General features: G+C 40.8%; 1 long non-coding RNA gene across 1 annotated transcript; it reads right to left on the bottom strand.

Annotated features, from left to right (window-relative positions):
* Positions 1-4760: 4760 nt before the first annotated feature.
* LOC309532044 lies at positions 4761-22326 on the bottom strand. The gene is made up of 3 exons (XR_014219545.1): positions 22195-22326; positions 20888-20929; positions 4761-4887 (listed from the first exon to the last, which is right to left on the bottom strand). It is a non-coding gene; the product is annotated as an uncharacterized lncRNA (long non-coding RNA).
* Between the last annotated feature and the right edge of the window lie 392 nt (positions 22327-22718).

Raw genomic sequence — 22718 nt, 5'->3', positions numbered from 1 at the left:
AACATATTAGGGAAATATGCATGAAAATTCACATATTAGTATGACAGAGAAAAATGCATTATATTAAGCAAAATGGCTTGCAAATTTTTCTGTGTTAAAAGAAATGTACACTAAAATGCTGGTAATTTTTTGTAAGGACTTTATTTTAAAAGAACAACACAGAAACAGATGGAGAACTCTGGAGAACTGAACGTAAGAGTGGAGAAACTGAAATTGGCAGGTTCGTTCACACAGTGTGTGTTGTGTGTGCAGTGGCAGGACTTTGCACAAGTGGAAAACATGATTTTTCTGATCCTGTGGACTTGTGGCACTGCATACATCCTTATGCATGACCCCTGTTGCAAACTTCAGTGTGTGGACAGGGAGTATAGAGCTTGCTGTTGTCTTTAAGCCATTTGCTCATTGTATGCACATAGAAGTGTCTTAATGTCTAAATGGGTCATCTGATAGAAACAATGCAGAGGGAGGAAAATCTGGTGTAAGATTTATGTGATATTGAAACATTGATTCAAAATGTATCCGGTTCATTTATACAAGGAGCATGACACTTTATGCAGTCTCTCAATATATATTATGACACCAACAAAATTTTACAGACTAAATTTCTTTACTACCAGAAGATAAAATAACAAAAGTGATGGAAACACACTCATTCATCTTTCAGCACCATTTTAACCCCCTACCCCCCAACTGAAGGACTTTAGTTAACCCCCAAAGAGCACTTGGTTATTTGCTTTTGTCATATGCAGAAACTACTATTACTGGGGGGGGGGGACCAAATCCAAAAAAAGACATTTCACCACTTAGAGCAGTTGAAAAGATGCACATCCAGGTCAGGCCTGCATAACCTGAGACCTATCTGGCTGAGTCCAGTCCACAACCCCCACCCCATCCTGGTACTTGATTATCTCCTGTATCTGCTTCTTAGCAAGGTCTATTAAGAGAGAAAACAGTGCTGTTAATCTGTTTAGGTGGATGACATTTGGAGGACCTAATTTAGCCCTCAAATATCTACACTCCTTATGATGGATCAAGCTTCCTCAGGCTAAGAAAATGACAGATTTTGTTCCTTTGCTTTAAAGCAGATGTATGGACATTCTGGCCATAGCTGTCAATTTCTCCTTTTATTTGTGAGAAATCCTATTCGGAATAAGGGAATTTTCCTTAAAAAAAGGGAAACGTTGACAGCTATGATTCTGGCCTTCCAGATGTTGATGAGCCAGATGTTGCCACACCATCCCTTAACATTGGCTATAATGTCTCAAACTTTTTTTCTTTTTTTAAAATGATATTTATTGAGAATTTAAAATTACAGAGAAAAAAAGAAAAAGGAAAAAGAGAAACAAAAAAGGAATTAAACAATACAAGTCAATAAAAAGAAAAAAGAGAACAAAACACACAATACATCAAAACCAAAAACAAAAGCAAACAAAAAATTAAAAACAAATCCAATATTCCCAAAGCTTTATCTTTCGTTAACTTGTTTCATCAACCTCCTCGCACCTCCCTTTTTTGTATTCTAGCTATTAATTATCTCAGCAAATCCTTTCCATCTTTCACTATATTCTGTCATTAAATTGTCTTAATTTATTTTAACCTTATCTTACCATAAAAAGCCCTAAAACTTGAAACTTATTTGTACATAACTCCTTATAGCATTTCTACTAAAGCCAAATATTTTCATTCCAACATTTTTTCTAACACTCATTAATTTTACAATAATTCTCTAAATGAATTTTTAAACTTTCTTCCAATCTTCATCCACTGTCTCTTCTTCCTGGTCTCGGGTTCTGTTAGTCCTTTCTATCCATTCCATCTAGTCCATCAACCTGGTGATCTTCTATCCGAGGCTCTTAACTCTTTTCCATGTCCCTTCTGCAAATCTTCTTCATATTTATACCTGTACTTTACTTTGTCTTCTGCTGATCTTGTTCTTAATTTCCTTCCTTTATCGCTGAGGAGTAGATCTCGGGGAGACTCCAACCTAACAATGTCTTTATCCCTTCTCGACAGGTCAGCCCATTCTCCATAGTCAGCACTAAAATTCAAAAGGTATTTGAAGGCATGTTTCAAAGTCCCTCCAAAGTTAAAGGCCCCCACAACTCCAGACTCCCCCTGGCCCAAAACCAGATCCCAGAAGCCAGAACATCCCTGCATAGGGGGATCTATCCAACTTCCCATCTCCAAACCAAACAAGACTCCATCTCTCCAAATCTGAGTTTCTCCAGATACAGTCATCAAAAACAACAGCTTATGTTCCTCTCTCCACTTGTATTACTTGAGGTTCAACAACAACCTCCTCCTTTGTCTTCTGCACAACTTGCCCTGTCAAAGCAGATTCCTGGGTCGGTTCCTGAGTGGTTTCTATATAGGTATTCACTGTTTGTCCAAAATTATTAACTGCAACAGTCATCAAATCCATCTTCTCATGTAGCTGTTCCAGTAAAGTGCTTGTCTTGCAAAAAGCAATCACTAAGGCTTCTTCTGCGCACATTCTTGTTCAAGGTCAATGTCTGGTTCTCACGATCTTTAATCTCTGCAGCTGGAGAATTCCCCAGATCGACTCCAACAACAGTTGGAGATCGACTCCAACAACAGTTTCAAAAGCTCCCTCTAGGGGAAACAATTTCTATTTGTATCCGTCCTTTTGAAAGCGGATCCAGCAACAAAATTACTTTCGTTTTTCAACGAAAGTAAAAACGAAATGTTTTTCAAATATTTTGTTCCTTTTAAATGCAAAAGGAAACATTGGAATCAATATTTTCTCTTTTTAAACTATCTGTCAAGAAACGTTTTATTCACAGTCAATGAACTTTCCCAAAACATCTGTCTTCCTGGCACCCCGTTCCCAGGTCCAAGATGGTTAAAATTTATCTTTCTTTACTCTCTCTCCTGCAGGCTTAAACAATCTAAGATTTTCCCCCTCTTCTCCTGCTTCCAAGGGGGGGGGTTAGTAGTTTTAGCTGATGGAGAGTTAGTCATTTACAAAAGACTTTCCAGACTTTAGCTTGCAATGTCTTTGCTTCAATCTATTTACAAAAGCGGAAGGCGGACTTCATGTTTAGAACCTTCCCGCTTCGGTACCAAATTAAGATGTTTCATAGTCCAATTTTCCATTCTACTCACGGGTAGTTGTTTAAAGTCCAATTGTCCACAGGAAAAAGTCAGAGCTCTCCGGCAACAGCAATGTGGCTTCACTCCATGAAAAGAGCAATCGATTCGAAGCACCGCGCCGCTCACCCCACGTCACTCCGGATCCCCGAAACCGGGTTTCACCATGAGTAGGGGAGGCACAAAAGGTGTCAGCCGAATCCCACGTCCATAGGCTTCTCCCGCCTGTGGTTTTTGGTGGGTCTCCGCCTCGCTGTTGTGGTCCAGACCCTAATTTCCACGAAGCGGATTCCTTCCGATCAGAGGAAATCCGCCATTGCCGGAGGCGCTAACCCGGAAGTCTATAATGTCTCAAACTGAGGGGAGATGGAAATCAACAACATCTTAAGGGCCAAAGGTCCCCTATCTGTATTTAAAGGCACTTGGTGACAATAGCACTTTCCAATTCATGACCCCCAGCCTGTGACGTAGCATCCATGGCTGTTGTGGGCGCACCCTGGGTTGGTGCCCTTGGTGGGTGCAACAGGCATGCACCCAAAGGGCGCACTCACACCACCCTGCGAGCCCTGCACCCTGAACAGGATGGCAAGACATTGTGGTATGGCAATCTAAAAGCCACAGCTCCATAAGGCAACAGGTACTGCCATGTAAAAGGAATGTTAGACATCAGGGCAGAAGCACTTGCATCAGTAAAACTAGCACAATAAACCCCGTGTGTGAATGCAGTCTGGAACAATCCAGTACTGGAACATACTTTTCCTGTCCTACCCCGGATAGAGCTGACAAAATGGAGTGCCCTATACATCATTGCCAAGAAAGGTTCCATTTGTAGATCAGGATCTGACTCAGCTCTAAAACATCTGTATCAAAACTTCAAAGTAATGCTTACCGAACCACCTTGTGCTTAGATGAATAAAAGTTGGATCGCATGATAAAACAACTGACAACAACAGCAGCAGAAAAGATCATGGTGCTCATGTGAGAAGGATATATGCCCCTATATGTGGGGGTGAACAGGTGTTCTTGAATCTTGATCAGCAGGTGTCCGCACTTTCAAAGCAAATATGTGATTCACATGAAAAATAACTTTCAGATTGGAATGTCCTTTTTTCTTGGCAGTCTGGAATACAGGTGTGTCATCTATTAAAAACAAGAAGCATTTCCCGCTGTTAAACTTCATGAAAGTGCATATAATATTAGCAAATGCAAACAAACCTGGCTTAGGCAGACTTTTTCAACTTTTCAAAGCCTTTGGGAAGCTGCCCTTTTAAGTATTCTGCATTCTTGTTGCTCTGTCTTGCTCTGCTTTCTCATTTTGTTTTTACTGCAAAAGTAGGAGATTTCATACTTTAAAGAATACGGGTTGAAAAGAATTTAAAGGAGCCGTTTTAAGTGAGGGACCAGGGAAGGTTTGTGATGTGCAACTATCAAAGGACAATTCACTTTTTTAAAAAAATCATACAACAAAATAACCTTCTCTGTGAACTAAATAATAATTTGTTTCTCTCATTAAGCTGCCAGTTTTAATTATGAGTGCACAAATAGTTCTGTCAGGGCAGCTAAACTATTTCCACAGATCACCTTTTATTCATGCTGTTTCTGCCTATTTGTGACCTGATTGACCACTGCTTTTTGTCAAGTTTTTTCCCCCTTTTCCTTTTTCCATTCCTCAGATTGGTGATTCTTTCTGGGAGTAGCCAGCTGTGATAAGTGATGAGACCAATCATTATGCCTTGCAGCCCATGAGATTCTTTTAGAAGTTGTCCTCCACGCATTCTGTGAAGAATCAGAAAAAGTCTGATATTTTTAAGATGCTCTATAAATAGAAAAAATAAGAATGTTTATGAGTATAATAATACTGTTGTGTTTACACCTGGGTAAGAATAAGTGATGAAAAGGTCAGCGCTAGCTGAAGTCCAACTGTTATTTCTTATACATCCTGCTGTCGGCTCCTACAGTTACAAAGAAAGCTGCTACAGGCCCCAGTGGTTAACACTTAAAAGCTTGCCAGCTTTTATACTTGGCAGGAGGCTTCAAAAGCTCAGGATTTGATAGGCCAGTTTTCTCCATAGAAATGGATGTGCATAGAGATAAGTAATTAAAAGTCATTGGTCAGAGGGTCTTGTACAAAATTGTATTATATAAAGGGCAGTTGTCCACAACGTGGTCAATGTGTGGTCTGATGATCAGCCAGCACAGTAAAGAAGGAAAAAAGAGAGAGAGATGAAAGAGAGGGATTCACTGAATGCAAAAGCTCCAAGAGATCACAAAAAGAGGAAAACTCCAGTGGCCAGAGTTACAGCAGCAGGAAGTTGGCCCCAGGAAGCAGGAAGACGTTAGAGGAGACTAATGTGTTGAAGTGACGGACATGAGGCAGGAGTTGATAATACAGGTGAGCTGCGCACAGGTGAGCTGCATGCGAGCTGCCGGCCAGCCCTGTGGAGCCTCCTTTTATTGAGACAAATATGCAAACCCAAGCAGATACATTTTGGGCTGTGACCTTTACACATCTGAAGAAAATAAAAGAGGTATCCAGCCTCTTTTTCAGTACTTTTCTAATTCTCTATGATAATTTGACACAAACTTGAAAATCTCATTATCACCTCACTCGCATGCCAGAATAAGGCGAGTCCCCCCCCCCCCGCCAATAATTCTTAGAATGCACCTGCAGAAATCCAATTACAGTGGTACCTCAGGTTACATACGCTTCAGGTTACAGACTCCGCTAACCCAGAAATATTACCTTGGGTTAAGTACTTTGCTTCAGGATGAGAACAGAAACCGTACTCTGTCAGCGTGGCAGCAGCAAGAGGCCCCATTAGCTAAAGTGGTGCTTCAGGTTAAGAACAGTTTCAGGTTAAGTACAGACCTCCGGAACGAATTAAGTACTTAGCCTGAGGTACCACTGTAATATATCTTCCTTTCGGGGCATAAGAGAAATGGTCCCATGAAAGTTGAGATATTCTCTCCACCACTTTGTTTTAGTTTGCTGAGAACTATAACTTTTGCAACTTCATTTTGATTGTGTTTTATTATTTGAGCTGTTTTTAGTATATATATTTTATATTATATTCCTACTGAAGAGCATGATACACACTAGTTATTTGCTCATTTACAAATGAATGAATGTTTGCTGGCCTGTGGATAAGCGTAAGATTCACTAATGTATCTGGACAAGACAGTATCTGGTGCTTTTTGCTAATGAAATACAGGGTCAGACGTTTGCTGAAAGATAAATTGTAGACAGCCCTGCAACTCTTTTTTTTAAAAAAAGAAAGCTTTGATCTATCAGACAGCATTAAGAGCAAAATATAAAAGAGCTTAAACAATGAAACGCCACCTGCATAATTAAATTCTAGTATTTAGCTCTTTTGTGTACACACAAATCAGAACATCCTTTCATATTCTGTGGTGTTTTCAGTTCCGCTCATGTAAATACTTTGTTCAAGGTAGGGAAAGGATGCCTAAAACAGTAGCCTGGGCCTCTTCAGAAATACTTTTAAGACCCATTACTTTCATAACTATCTGCCACAAATTATCTTAAAAGGAAGATTAAGCAGTATAATCCTTTCATTTAAGGAAGCTGGCAGCTACATCAGTCAAATTTTAAGCAAAATAGTTCCACTGGTATTAGCGAGTGACATAAAAAGGATTCCATTCATGTGAGATAGATAATGGTTAAAGGTTAATCAAGCATAAGTGACAATCAATGGCAGCACTCCCTTGCCCTATACATTTTGCTTAGCCCAGATAAGCATAGCTAGACATATAGTACCAACCTGGATACTCCAGAGACTGAGTAGCTTTTACAATAAAACTTTTACACAATATCATCCAGGAATACAATAATGTCAAATAGTGTTTTTCCTATAGACTGCCACTTGATGAATCCTCACTCTTCATAAGGATCTGATGCTGCAGCCTGGTCTTGGTCACCACCATAAGTGGCAGATAATCTTTTGGCATATTTTGTTGTCCCACTCCCATTCCCTCAAATTGCTACCTCTCCCCCTTTCCTTTCCTCTCCCCCTTCCAAGGTTGAGCAGGCTTCTTAGGGAGGACTTTTGGTTCGACATTACTTATGAGTTAACCAAGGTATTTTAGGAAGCTATCTTTGGAGGCTTACAAAACCAGTCCAATATGGAAGAAGAAGAAGAAGAAGAAGAAGAAGAAGAAGAAGAAGAAGAAGAAGAAGAAGAAGAAGTTCGTTGCATTAAGTTACCTGTGTAAAAAACAAAAGAAAGGAAAAGAAAGGAAAATATTTATTGGACAGCTGAGAATCTGCTACACTCGGCAATCAATATGATCTGGTGAAAAACATAGTGAGGAATTCCCCTCTGTATAGAAGCAGAACCCAGCAGTCAAAAACTCGGTGTACTACTTACTAGACCACTCCAAAATATCTCGTTTTGAAATGATGAATGGCTATTGTCTTTCCGCTGTTTGCAGGTAGTCAGCGCTGGGGGTGGGGGTGGAGAGACTGGTAGCTAGCCTCATGATATTATAAATGGCAACAGCTGCCGCTATTATGCCTCACTTGCACAGAAAACCTTTAATCCAATTAGATTCAAGGCGAGGGGGTGTTTTGCATTGTTTACACTCTTAAACAGGGGATACCAATAATGAACTCTCTCCCCACCCTATTACCCCTCACAGTCTTCCTTCCTTGACACTCTCTCTTTAGCACACTTCCTGACTATCTACCTTGCATGGTATTTCTGGCATAGACAATTCCCTGATACTGACACTTCTGCTCAGACCCCTTGCCCCACCGAAGCCTTGCCTACTAGGGTCACATGGTGGATTCCAGTGAGATCTCATGGAATGTTTCCTAGAGTTCTCTGAGATCTTGCTAGAGCCCAGTGGTGACAGGGGCAGGTGGGGCACCCATGGGGGCACCCCCCCCCAAGGATTCCACTTCCTGAGGCAGCTGCTTCAGCCCACCTCATAGGCTGGCTGGCTCTGCTTCTGTTCACTCATCCTGCATTGGCTACACCACTTTCTTATTTGTTTTGCAGTCAGCTACTATTGCTTGATAGGGACGCAGGTGGCGCTGTGGGTTAAACCACAGAGCCTAGGACTTGCCAATCAGAAGGTCGGTGGTTTGAATCCCTACGATGGGGTGAGCTCCCGTTGCTTGGTTCCTGTTCCTGCCAACCTAGCAGTTCTAAAGCATGTCAAACTGCAAGTAGATAAATAGGCACTGCTCCAGTGGGAAGGTAAATGGCGTTTCCGTGTGCTGCTCTGCTTCGCCAGAAGTGGCTTAGTCATGCTGGCCACATGACCCGGAAGCTCCCTCGGCCAATAAAGCGAGATGAGCGCTGCAACCCCAAAGTTGGTCACGGCTGGACCTAATGGGTAGGGGTCCTTACTATTGCTTGATGGTCCTCCCACACCCTGTATTAGGGCCTACCTATAGCTTAGACATGGAGTCACTGGTGTGGTGAGAATGGGCACCAACATAGTTCCTATGGCACCCAAAAAGTATCTTAGTAACTATTCCCTGCAAAAGCCACAATGCATACGAGACTGTTTGCTCTTCCTGCTCAGCTCTGGCTTCCGCTACATGCTACAGTGGCAGCCATTTTATGACAGGTGTCACTGGAATTTTCTCAAAACTCTGAATATGCCTACTGGAGTAAAACGTGTGGCAGACCCAACGAACACATAAACAGGTCTGCAATGAAAACTCTGCTTTCTCTAAGAGCAATATCTGTTTTTCTAGATGGGGCATGTTAGGAAGGGATTTTGAGTGGAGAATCAACCACAGATGATAGGTTGCAGACCTCTTTTCATATAATCTGTTTGAACCCTCTGCCACTTTTTTCCACCTGCATTTTTTCAAAAGCATACTTTCTTGCAAATATAAATATGTAATAGGAATATGTGGAATATAAATATGTGGGAAAGGGGGCTGGTGTGTGTGTGTGTGTGTATGTGTGTGTGGAAGAGAGAGAGAGAGACACAGACAGAGAATTAAGAATATGGTAGTCTGGGACAGAAACAGGATTAAGCAAGGCTTTCCAATTGCTTCCCCGCTCTACATTCTCCTGCCACAGCTGTTTTTTCCCTAGGAATGAGCAGATGTCACACTTTCCTTTCATCTGTATCTGTCTGTAATGTGCTCTTACAAGCCATGGTGAAGAGAAGGTTCTGCCCATTGGCTCGAGAGAAACAGCCACCACCTGAACAAATGGTTGTCTGGGTTTCAGTCTCACAGCTATTTAGCTTAATTCCCTGAAGAAGGATGTCTCTGTGCTCTAGACCCAGCAGTGGTCTCTGTCTGTTAAGTAGATCTTGATACCCAGGATGAACTTAAACCAAATGCCAAACAGTGGAAGCTTTGCCAGGATTTCTACTGTTAGTTTTGCAGAGTAAAGTTAAAAGAGCTTGACATGCATCATAGCATTTTGCTGCAGCGTGATAAAATTTATAGCACTGGCGAGCAGGGCCTTAGCTTTGGAATTATCGGCCTATCCAGCTTGATGCTGGAAGCAAAGTGCATGAATAGAGTCCAGATCCCGGCAGTGTTAAAATGCTTTCCTAACCAATGATGAGCTAAAATATGAAATAACTGAAGGGTGAACCAGGGAGTTGGCTTTGGTGAAGAATGTTTTGCCAATCATTCAGTGATTGCTGACAGGATTACAAGCTGAGCTTTGTCGGCCAAAGAAGAAACAAGAAAGAAAATGAGCAGGAGAAGCTTATGCCAAATGGGACACTCATAGCTGTGAACGAGTGAAGTACTATCATTTCAGCTAGCAATGCACTTCTGGAATGGGTTTTGTAGGGTCTTCAGAAATCCGAACCACAACAGATTCAACCTTAATGTGTCAAAAGATGGCACAATCACCTGATGTGCGCTACATTCTGCCACTAGCATGTAGTGGAGTAAAGTGGGAAAAGGTAATTAGCATAGTAGATGATAATATATGACAGCTGCCATTTTATCAGGATAGCAGTTTGGAGTGTGCCTGCAGATGGGAACTGGGAGTCCAGTCCAAGGAGCAACAAAGGTTATCAGAGGGTAAACCAGAAGAAACAAACACAGAACAAACCAGGACTAAAGAAGATCAGAAATGAATATCAGATGAAGTTAAGGGGAGATAACTAACAATCCCTTATTTAGGGACTTCTCAGCCAGAGGGCACAGCCTCTGACCCAGAGGATGGGTCCCCTACAGTACGTCTGTCCCTCAGCTTCACATAACACAAACTTTACAAAATAATGTGAAGACCCTTTAAGCAAACATCTCCTTCAGAAAGTGGAGACTCCTCCACTTCAGATCTAGTCAGCCTAAGGTAAAGGTAAAGGGACCCCTGACCATTAGGTCCATTCATGACCGACTCTGGGGTTGTGGCGCTCATCTCGCTTTATTGGCTGAGGGAGCTGGCATACAGCTTCCAGGTCATGTGGCCAGCATGACTAAGCCGCTTCTGGCGAACCGGAGCAGTGCACGGAAATGTTGTTTACCTTCCTGCCGGAGCAGTACCTGTTAATCTACTTGCACTTTGATGTGCTTTCAAACTGCTAGGTTGGCAGGAGCAGGGACCGAGCAACAGGAGCTCACCCCATCGCGGGGATTCGAACCACCAACCTTCTGATCGGCAAGTCCTAGGCTCTGTGGTTTAACCCACAGCGCCACACGCGTCCCAGTCAGCCTACATAAGGTTTAATTCGGCTCCAGCTCTCTGTGAACCAGCTTCTCTTGCCTTAGCTTCAAAGAGCTGTCCAAGGTTCTGTATGCTCTCTCCTTGGTTCTGACGTACGACTGCACAATCCTTGCTTCCCTTTTGAGCCTTAGGTAGCCACAGAAAGTGGACATGTGTCTGGGATTCTTCATATATCTAAACATATTTATAAAGAAATGAAAAAGGAAATGAGAGCTTGGTGGTCTGGTGGTGAGAGATCACACTCTGTGGTCATCAAACATGGGGTCTTTCACCAGGTAGGCAGTGGTTGATTAAGGAGACCCAAAGTAAGAGAAGGCAAGTGTCCTTCTCAATTATTTGTTCCAATATCTAGACTCAAATGGCACATTACCTTGAGCATGGATGGAGGCTGCATTTACTTATCATATTTAATAGCCTTTGAAAGACCTTCTGCCCGTTAATTTGTCTAATCCCATTTTAAGCTTTAGCCCTACTATGCAATAACTACAAGCATCAAGGTGATTTGGAGGAGGGTGGGGTTCTGGATATATCTCAGGTTCCCATACAATTGATGCAACTTCTGTTTCTCTGACTTCTGCTTTTTTAAAGAAAAGCTGAAATAGAAGTATGCAAAAAGGGATAACTTTAACAATTATTTAAACTGCAGGATACATAAATCTGTGTTTGGAAGATGGAGTATGAAATAAAGCAGATTTGAAACTGTATATATGCGAAAACACAATACTATTGTCCCATTGGGGACCATTCAGTCAAAAGGAGTGTAATTGTTAAAATTTATTTGCATTCAGTATATAATTGCAGGATGTATGCATTTCACTAGCAGGGCTAAGTACATGTGTGGTGTGAGATGGGGGATAAGTGCACAATTGTCGATCTGCAACTGATATAGAAACACCCTACCATTGTTCTGGTAGAGGCAGGTTATCCAAAGGTTATAATTATGACTCGTGAGCACATATATATTCCTAAAAAAAAAAAGTTAAAATACTATGATCTAAAATTTTGACTTGCACAAAAAGTAAAACATAATAATGCATTTCATTTATTAGTCCATAACGTTTATGCATAAATCAGGCAAAGTCTATATTTGATTTCTGCAGAATATATTCAGTTCTTTGTCAGATGCCCGCCAGTTTATTTTAGTAATTTTTATTTTATCAAAAGAGCACCGTACTTGCATTGAATTTGTGCATCACTTTTGCCATAAGTCTCTGCTAGTAAATCATCAAAGACTTAATGAACCTTGTGGTTACCGTATTTTCATTCTTCCCATAGATGCCGGCCCCTGCAGACTATGCAAGCCTAACCATATCCAATCATAAGGACAATGTGGGGGGGGAGGGACCTACTTAAACAATACTGTGAATTCACATTGTCTTTTCTAGTTTTAAAAGCACCTCACTCTTCTTCTTCTTCTTCTTCTTCTTCTTCTTCTTCTTCTTCTTCTTCTTCTGTAAGGGGGAAACATTTAGCAGCATTTTCTAAAAGCCCTATACTGTTCAGTTCACATGCAACAAAACATAGTTTGGAGATTGACAGTGCAATTCTAGACACATCTGCTTGGAAATATGGCAGAAATTCAGAAGCTGCCTCTTTGCCCTCTCTTTTTGTATAGCGTTCTTCAAGTGTTCAAAGCCTCACCTGATGAAGGCAGAATGAGGATGCACTAGCTGGTCTGCCCCTCCACATCACATTTTCATCACCTGGCACCTCTTTTCATTTCTTTTATTGCTAGGAGGCACCCTCAGAATATTTATACTGACATGCTCATACTAATACTAATAATACTAATAATGCCACTCTGGACAGCTCCCAATAGAATATTAAAAACACGATAAAACATTAAACATCAAAAACTTCCCTAAACAGGGCTGCCTTCATATGTCTTCTAAAAGTCAGATAGGTGTTTATTTCCTTGAAATCTGATGGGAGGGCATTCCACAGGGCGGGCGCCACCACTGAGAAGGCCCTCTGCCTGGTTTCCTGTAACCTCACTTCTTGCAGTGAGGGAACCACCAGAAGGACCTCAGTGTCCAGGCTGAATGATGGGGGTGGAGACACTCCTTCAGGTATACTGGGCCGAGGCCAGAAATCATGATATGCTGTGGTAAGAATGTGGGTTTCTTTGTCATAGTTGAATGAGTTGCTACATCACTTTGCCTTTGTGAAATTTAATTTATCTCCCTTAGACAGCTATATCCCAGGATAAAAGCAAACTGAAGGTGGCTTACAAATAAAAATAAAAATCTGAACAAAAAATAAAATAAACCTAAAAAATAAAACAAAATAACCAAGCAGTGCCAGGAAGCATTGCCAAAAGTTTAATGTGATTTACATAATTGTGAATATTGTCATATGGCTCTGTCCAAACATTTTTGTCATACAGAGTGCTATGATGAACATGCTAATCCTTGCAACAACAATAAAACCCTCCTGAAAGCCATTATTCACAAAATGGTGTCTGTTTTGTCTATGCTAGCCTGACACATTTATTTTTGAACCTGTCCTCCAAATATAATTACTGGTAACTCACCCAGCTTTTCATCCCGGATGACTCTAAATATTAGGTGAAAAAGTTAATGATGCTGTTTAATGGGTATCTTTTTGAATCACATTAAATTGTCCATGGTGAACGATGTGTTTATCATTTCGTAAATCAACATGTTCAAAGCTGTTCTTTCTGAAAACAACACATGAAGAAGACATGGCAGGTATATGCACAGCTGTGCTGAGTTTTACTTTAAAACCTTGCTATTGGCATGGGAGGTTGGTGTGGCCAGATATGTTCAATTGCTTTTCTTCCATATAAGCTGTCTAGAATAGTAAATCATCTAACAGGGAGTGCTAGGTTTCTTGTGTATTGTAAAATGAAAGTGTCTGAAATATGGAGCAGGGCAGCTAAACGGTTTGGTTACATTTTACTGGTAAAGTCTCATTGCCATTCTCTCCTGTATGCATTCCAGATGTTTGCATGCGTTGAGGCACACATTTTCTGAATCTTTCAGATCCTTTTGAACCCTTGATCACTTTTTCATCCCCTCATCATTATATCCAGCATTGACATACAAATACAGCTTCTACCCTACAAGTAACAATCAATACCCCAGTTTAGAAATAACATATGGGCTGCTGACACAATGAGTCTACATTGGCTCCTATCCTTGAGCACTGGCTTATTGTATTTCCATCATAATCAGTTCCTTTGTTTATAGCCAAACACTCTGGAATATCTGGGAACAACCTGTAATATGCTCAATATACTACGCTGCTGTGGTTTATTCATGGTAAAAAAAAAATCAAAACAAATGACATGCACGATATGCCATGGCTGCATTCCTCGAAGAAAAAACAAAACAAACTAAAACCTAAGAAAGAAATAGGAAATAAGTTGTATCACTTACTGACCCAGTTTGAGGCTTGGAACCCTGCAGTCCCTATCAACTCTTTTCTTAGTATTGATTTGTCAGAGAAGGATTTGGTACTAGGAAGCTAATCAGACAACTGAGCCATCTACTGTAGTTCGGTATTGTCTACCCCAGAGGTGACTAACCTGTGGCCCTCCAGATGTTCTTGGACTACAAATCCTTTCACCCCACCACCATTGCCCATGACTGCTGGGGTCAATGGGGCCAGCAGCCCAATAACATCTGGAGGACCACAGGTTAACCACCCCTGGTCTTTACTAACCTGAAACAGCTCTCCAAGGTTTCAGAGAGAAGCCTTCCCCAGCCCTACCTGGAGATTACAGAAACCAAACTTAGGTGTTTTGCATACCAAGCATACACTCTACGACTGAACTCTGGCCCTCCCCAAAACCAGAGATGCCTGGGAATCCATCTGGAACCTTCTTTATGCGAACCATGTGTTTCTGAGCTATTGTGAAAAGCTCACCTCACAACTGAGACAAGCTTTTACAAGCCCCTCAAAGTTATTCCCTGAACCCAACTCAGGAGAACTTCACTGGCACCTCTACATGTAAACTCTCGCAACTTTCTAGCCAATAGATTGGAGAAGTGATTGCTCTTGATTAGGGGGGAAATAAGCAAATACCCTTGCTTATAAATATAATACATGAGAGAAATCTAAGCTAGAACCTGTTATCCATGTCAAGATTTGAGGCTGAATGAACCAGGCCTATGTTTTGCAGAAAAAAATGATTGGTAGTCTATATTCACAAGTTCTATCATCTTGGAAGCCAACAGTATATTCTGTCCAAGTCTACTTCGAAGTAAGAATCACTGATTTAAATGGGGCTCACTTCCAGGCCACGTGTGTGTAGGACTGAAGCCTGAATGCAATGTACAGAGTCAACCTTTGTTCACATACAGACCTGACTGTACAAGGCATACATTTCATGTTAAATGAAGAAACTATTCTGCCCCATGTTCATTTTGCTCTGAGAGTCCTGTGTGGCCATATTTTGATTTATAATATGTTTTGCTATGTGATGGAGGCAGCACAAGATAGCTCTTGTTCCTTTTTGTTATTATTCTTTGTGTGTTTATTGGCAAGGATGGGTAGGTGGGTGAAAAAGGTTGTATATGATGAATGGATTTTGTTTTCTGGGTGACAGAGATTATTAGTTAATACATCACTTTGTACACTAGGGGCTAGCACCTGAACAAGGATTATTGGCACCATGCTGAGGGGTTGTGGCTCAAATTCCAAACAGGAGAGATATCCACTGAGACTATTTAAAATGTTCTTACATTACATGTGCAATCTGGGGATTTGAGATGCTAATGTGAAAGGTATGCTGCATTACACATTCTTAGATAACAGAGCTACTCTTTCTTCCATGCGATTTTGTGTTAACTTTGAACTTGATGAGAACAGCGCAAGATGAAAAATATGAGAAACAGAAGTAGAAAATAAGAAACACACACACACACACACACACACACACGTGTGTGTGTGTCCTGCAACCTAATGTTGCTGTGTATCTTTCCTACTGAAATGGTTCAGTTAGCCATTCCCTCTAAACAGGGTATTGTACCTTACTCTTCTTTCTCTTCATCCTATTTTCCCCATAGACCTTTTCCAGCTGACCACATACCATGGCTACTTTGCATGTATTGGCCTTATTGGGTTATTTTTATTGGGATAGGGATGCCCCCTTAGTATTTTCGGGGGCAGATCTGCATCTGTGGACCTCAGGATTTGCATGAACATGCTGATGCCTTGCTATTTTTTCCTCGCTTGTCCCATTTTGGCTACAATTTTGTTGGCACTCAGCATCTGTGTCCACTGTGGAAGGGTATGGTATCCTGTAGTATCTATGAATCTGCATAAACCACTAAGGAGTCCATGCCTTCAAGCACCTGATAGATAAAAAAGAGGAATAGACCTGTGATGCCCTAATTCTCATACCAAGTATGACTGCCGACACCACTTTTTCCCATTGAACTTGATTGAGAAGTCCACACCTTCCTTCTGTATGCTATTTACTCTGTAATATAGACTGTAATATATGAATGAATTTATTATTTCGGTCACAGACCAGTTCCAGCTCATATACAAAAGCAGGGAAGTCATGAAACACAATAGGGATACATTTAAATTTGCAGTTTGGTATAACAGCGACGGTACAGATATAGCAGCAATTAAAATATATAAATTAGATCTTACTCAGACTGTAATATAGTGCCTTCTGTCATTCTAAAAACCAAGATTGTCTGTTCTTCTTTCAGATAAAGATAGGCTAGTCCAAGCCAATTTCCCACAAATATATATCTCAAGCACCTGAAATATGAAGTAGCAGGCTCTGCACTGCATGGTATTTTAGTGTTCATGGTCATACTGTATGTTGATATTAGAAATGAAGCATCTGCTCTTCCACTCTCCAATATTTAACTTCTGGAGAGACTAGGGTGGGGAACACCAAAGAAAGGCATGTTCCATTACCACTGCAAGCAACCAGTAGCTTTTATTTTGCAGCTAGGAATTCTTCCTGTTGTCCTCATTCCTCCCATATTCTGCATGCTCACCTATTTTGGGCCTTTAAAAACCCCATAGACCAGGGGTCAGCAACTTTTTCAGCTGTGGGCTAGTCTACCGTCTCTCAGACCATGTGGGGGGCTGGACTATATTTTGAAAAAATAATAAGAAGAATGAATTCCTGTGTCCCACAAATAACCCAGAGATGCATTTTAATAAAAGGATATATTCTACTCATGTAAAAACATACTGATTCCCAGATCATCCGTGGGCCGGATTGAGAAGGCGATTAGGCAGGATCTGGCCCCCAGGCCTTAGGTTGCCTACCCATGAACTAGACAATAGTGCCTCCATGTGACTTTTAAGGTTATGGGAGAGGTTGCCAAATTCTTCTTTAAAAACTTTACATTGGCCATAGACTGATGTTTTTAACTACAACTGTTTGTTCCTGATCCCTTGCTGGTGCCTAAGAGGAGGAATGACTGCTGGGAGGAACACTGAGAGAAGGAGCACCATGGTGCATCTGCTACAGCACAAGTTGGCATCTTTAACTGTCTCAGCTGCAACAAAGCATGTATCTTCTCTATTTGGTCTCTGCAGCCATAGCAGGTGCTTTTGTAACCTTCCAACAGTCTGACTTCACCCCCAAAGGCACACTCCTCCATTTTCTCCTGAGACAGATGGATGCCTACAACAATTTTGTATACAATATGCTGCTTATGAGTGTCAAAGATCACTTCCTTGGCAAAGATCCTATTTCTACTTTTCAAGATCCAGCTAGAGTATATATAAAAAACCCCAAACAATTTTACTTCGAAAGGTATCGTTTATTGGAAATGACCTTTTGTTACTTGGTAACTGTGTGATTTTCAGAATATATTAGAAAATTATAATTAGCATGAGTTTAGCATAATCTTTTCTGGTCTTAGAAACATTGAGTCTCACTATGGGCATGTGAATTAACACTGGGAAGTTCACCTTAGGGTCACTGCAATTGTAAGATAATGCTGAACAAAGTCAAATTAATTTAGAGCAATCTATAGAAAGACTTGCTACCATTCTGCAGAAAATATGCAGTATTCTGGAAATTGAAGGGCCTGCAGAGCAAAGATGTCAAGCTCAAAATAAACATGCGCCTTTCCAAAACTGCAGTAGAAATAATAAATTGGAAATGCAAATCTACTTTAACTCAGCGTGAATCTTCCAAACCAACTTCATTTTGCAAAGTTCCTATTTTCCATTTTGACTAGTTTGCGTTTTATCACAGTAACATTTTTACCAAACTTAGGGATACAGGAAATTTTCCTAGGCTAGGGATGGCTAGTGGGAAATAATTTTCTCTTCCTGGTTATAGACCTATATCACATCAACAGAAGCATAGTAAATATTATCAATATGAATTACTGGACTAATTTACTTTTTAATGAACTATCAGGTTTGGCTGTTGCTCAGAGAGAAGTTCAGTCATGAGATAAGATCATTGCTCCTCTTATGCATTAGTAACTGTTGACAGATCAGGAAGTGGAAAATAGAAACAAGTGGAAATTGTTGCAATGGGGGGAAGTATTAAGTGGGGTCCTCTAAGGATTTATATTAGGTCCAGTGATAATTCGTAAATGATATACAGGAGGAGTGAAAAGTAGGATAGCCATATTTGCAAATGACTCTAATAAAAGCCTATGCAGACAGGTTTTAATAATTCCTTTAAAAAAGGAGAAAAGTACAGTCGTACCTTGTAAGTTGAACAGCCTAGTTCTCGAACGTTTTGGCTCCCAAACAGTCAAAACCCGGAAGTAACTGTTCTGGTTTTTGAATGTTCTTTTGGAAGCTGAACGTCTGACAGGGCTTGCATGGCTTCCGATTCAGAAGCCAATCAGAAGCCATGCTTTGGTTTTCAAATGTTTTGCAAGTCGCACAGGCTTCCAGAACAGATTCCGTTTGACTTCCAAGGTATGACTGTATTTGTTTTAAAATTAAACACACATAGCAAAAAATTGTTTTCATATAAATCCATCATATCTTTACATTACTGTAAAGATGCTGTAAAGATACTGTATTAAGTTAATCTCATCAAATAATAAAATGATAACTTTTATCAAACAATAAAATAAACCTTGTTCAATCTCTAGCTTCTCCAGTAATACCATCAACATGAAAGACAGTTACCTGAGAATTCAAAGAGCTAGCAGGCTAGATGGACCCAATGATCTGGTTCAGTAAAGGGAATCATGACTAACTTATCTCGCTGATTCCAGTGGGGCCAACATGTGACTAAGTTAACCTGGATCCAAACCATGTATGTTTATAAGTCAGATTTTGCAACTGCAATCTTATCTTGGAAAATGGGGTGGAGACCTCAGAGCTATTGGGTTTAGTCAACATATTTTTTTTTCTGGCAAACAAAATACAACTTGACAGTAACACTTGGGAACCATCGTGTAGACAATGTACCAAAAACATAAGAAGATCCTGCTAGATCAGGCTAATGACCCATCTAGTCCAGAATCTGTTTTCAAAGTGGCCAACCTGGAAGAACACAAGCGATTTGCCAAATTACAAATGAGAGTTTTTCAGTGTCAGTGAAGAACTCTTCTTAATTAAGTTACAGATGGGTAGCCGTGTTGGTCTGCCATAGTCAAAATAAAAAAAATTCCTTCCTGTAGCACCTTAAAGACCAACTAAGTTAGTTCTTGGTATAAGCTTTCGTGTGCATGCACACTTCTTCAGATACACGTGTATCTGAAGAAGTGTGCATGCACACGAAAGCTTATACCAAGAACTAACTTAGTTGGTCTTTAAGGTGCTACAGGAAGGAATTTTTTTTATTCTTCTTAATTAAGACCTGCATAAGGGTGAAGCACTTCAAGACTTTTACCAACAGAAGTTCACATAAATGCATCAGTGTCTTTGTTGTAGAGGCAACTCAATGAGTGCTTACAAAGGCAGAGATTATTTCAGTTTTCTAAATACAGTGGTACCTCAGGTTAAGAACTTAATTTGTTCTGGAAGTCTGTTCTTAACCTGAAACTGTTCTTAACCTGAAGTACCACTTTAGCTGCCGCGCCGCCAGAGCATGATTTCTGTTCTCATCCTGAAGCAAAGTTCTTAACCCGAGGTACTATTTCTGGGTTAGCGGAGTCTGTAACCTGAAGCGTTTGTAACCTGAAATGTCTGTAACTGTACATCAGTTATACATCGGTATAGGTGATCAGTAAACCAGCACTGATGTGTTTTGCTCATTGAGAGCCAATCAACAATAACACTGTACAATTAAAAGGATTCAGAAAAAAATCCCAGTTCCATTGGCAAATATGTTGCATGTCCATAACTTTTGTTTTACCACTGCAAAGTAAAATAGGATTGTGACAGATCTGAAAACTCATGAGGAAACTGATAAACACGGATCATAATAAATCTCCTTGTAGAACTTGTTTCAAATTTGGAAAATATTATTTACATTTTGCAGTCAAATTCACACCTGTGAATTCATAAGAACTGAATATTTAAATCACTTTAATCACTTGTTTTCATCATGTAGATAATTGCATTGCAAAATAAGACCACTTCTTCAGTGATCAAAAGCACATTATCCCACATTCCCTAGCAGAGGAGCCTCTTTTAGATACAAATATTTTAGTTTGGGTAAAACAACCTGAACATAACAAAGGATCCATCTTGGAACTTGAAAGTTACAGACTGATGAAAACAAGTTCATTGTACCCAGATTGATGGGCACACATTGTTGGTAAAGATATGCTTACTGGAAGGGAACACCAAAACAATGTGACAGCTGTAAAGGTTCTGTGCTTTGAAATCTTTCAGAAAGATAGTATTTCTCTTGAGTGATGCCTTCAGTTCCTCTGCTGGTGACCTCTCGGGAAGCTTGCAACTTCTGAGCTGTAATGGTGCCCATCAAAATTGACACACACTTTATTCTGTGAGTCAGATGACTCTCCTGTGGATAGATTTGTGTGTGTGTGTTGGGTTGTGGGGAGAGTTAGCCTTCATCACATGTTTGGGCACAGACCACAGGCATCATAGTATGTTATTAATGCAATGCAAGAGTTACAATATAGTGAAAATTATAAATATTACCACACTACATATCTAAAAGTTTCAGAAGATTTGAAACATGCTCACAGCTAACTATCAGCAATTGCCCTTACCTTTTTTCAATGTCTTTGCTATTAAACAGAATGACAGGGATCCTTCAAAGGATGAAAAAGATCACAAATGATTTGAAAATGCATCGTACAACATAGCCATATCTGTCGCTTTTAACAACGAGGAACCCACAACCCCAGGAACTGTATTGTCATTCATTTTCATATGCTAGCATACTGAATTATATGCCAACAGAAAATTGCTTATTATTTAATACTTAGATTGAAGAATCATTTCTGGCTAAGCCACCACACATCTCAGCCAGGTTTCATGAAAACTATCCTGGTGGCAATCTTTTCTTCCTAATTACAAAACATATTTTTTATTTATTTTAAAAACAACTAACAAATTGCTTTGGCATTGGTGAAGCCTATTAAATTGTGCGATTTTGCACAGTCAATAAATACAGTATAAGCAAATTCTCAGTCTTGGTTGTTTTTTTAATGATTATTTCACTTTAGTGATGGGAAAGTATATAACAAATTTTAAACTGATGACCTTCTGGCCTTTACACTTTTTGCTTCCATGTTAACCCAGCCCATGAAGTTAGACACACCTTCACCTGATTCCCGTTTATACCCACTGTCAGGGAACTGACATCGGAGCTAGAGGCGGAGGGAAGGCTCTCAAATGATGCTGGAGAAGGGCCCAGCAGGGAGAGAGGCAGCTCCGCAGATGGGGAAGCAAATTAGCGCAACACCAGGGATATAGAGGGGATGATGGGGGAATCGGCGAGAGGGCTCCAGGACTCTTCACCGGACACCAGCGGGGAGAGCACGGGTCCTCCGCTACCCACGCCCACCCTGCGCAGAAGACGTCCGCGCAGTGAGAGGAGGAGGAGACTGGGTGTCAAACAACTTTTATGTTGGAAAAGATTTAAGAAACGCCCACTGACGGATTCTGCTAGCGACTGAGGCAGCCACGAAGTGAAGGGCTGCCCAGACTGAAAGGTTTAGCAAGGCAACAAAGTCTGGAGAGGCGGCAACTTACGCATGAGCAACCCATACACATTACACCCACCTTTCCTTACTTTGCTACTAACTGTACCGAGCTAGGCCAGAGATTCACTTAATCTTTATGACTCTGTTCTCACAAAATAAGGATTTGCCATGGATGTGCATATATTTTTCACTCAGCGAGAGTGCCTGAGCAGCATTTGGAAACGTGCTTCCATGTATGTGAAACAGGCACAGTTTACGTGCATCTTCTGCCCCAATCAACCCTGCAAACTGGGGTGGAGAATAAGGGAGTGTGTTATTTGTGACAGGGAATCTGAGGCTTGAACCAGGTCCGTCTAGGTCCACACTACCTGTGTTTGTAGTTTTCAGTTCCTTGAGCCCTCACTTCAAGGTCCAGAAGGAATCAGACATTTCTAACATCAGCCTCTGGGATTAGTGGGCAGCCTGGCATTCTGTTCTTATATGGTTAACAGTGTTTCCTGCCAGTTACGCTCAAGCTTCCAACTGCCACACGGAAGTCACTCAAACACCACCTCACTTCAGATTAATGCTGAGACTCTAGACTAGAGAAATCCTATTCCCAGCTCTGATTCCAGATATTGTCATGAGTCCCAGGTCTCAACAGGAAGGAAAACAAGCACACCAACCTTAGCAGCAGCAAATCAGTGGAACTTACCACTCCTGCAATGGGGAGGCTTGTGAAGAGAACCCTCTACTCTGATTTCAGGCCTCCCTCTCCACCAGTCACTGCCTGGCTTCTGGCAGATAGGAATAGAAATATTTATCTTCATTAAAGTATAGAATTTATATCCCTCACAGCCAACATAAAAAATACATTCCCATCAGGAACATAAGGAAAGAGGGAGAGGATCCA

The sequence above is a fragment of the Podarcis vaucheri genome (assembly GCF_965113315.1).
Source record: "Podarcis vaucheri genome assembly, chromosome: 5".
Lineage (NCBI taxonomy): Eukaryota > Metazoa > Chordata > Lepidosauria > Squamata > Lacertidae > Podarcis > Podarcis vaucheri.
The sequence above is the reverse complement of the archived record's forward strand: the minus strand, read 5'-3'. Positions and strand labels throughout refer to the sequence as shown.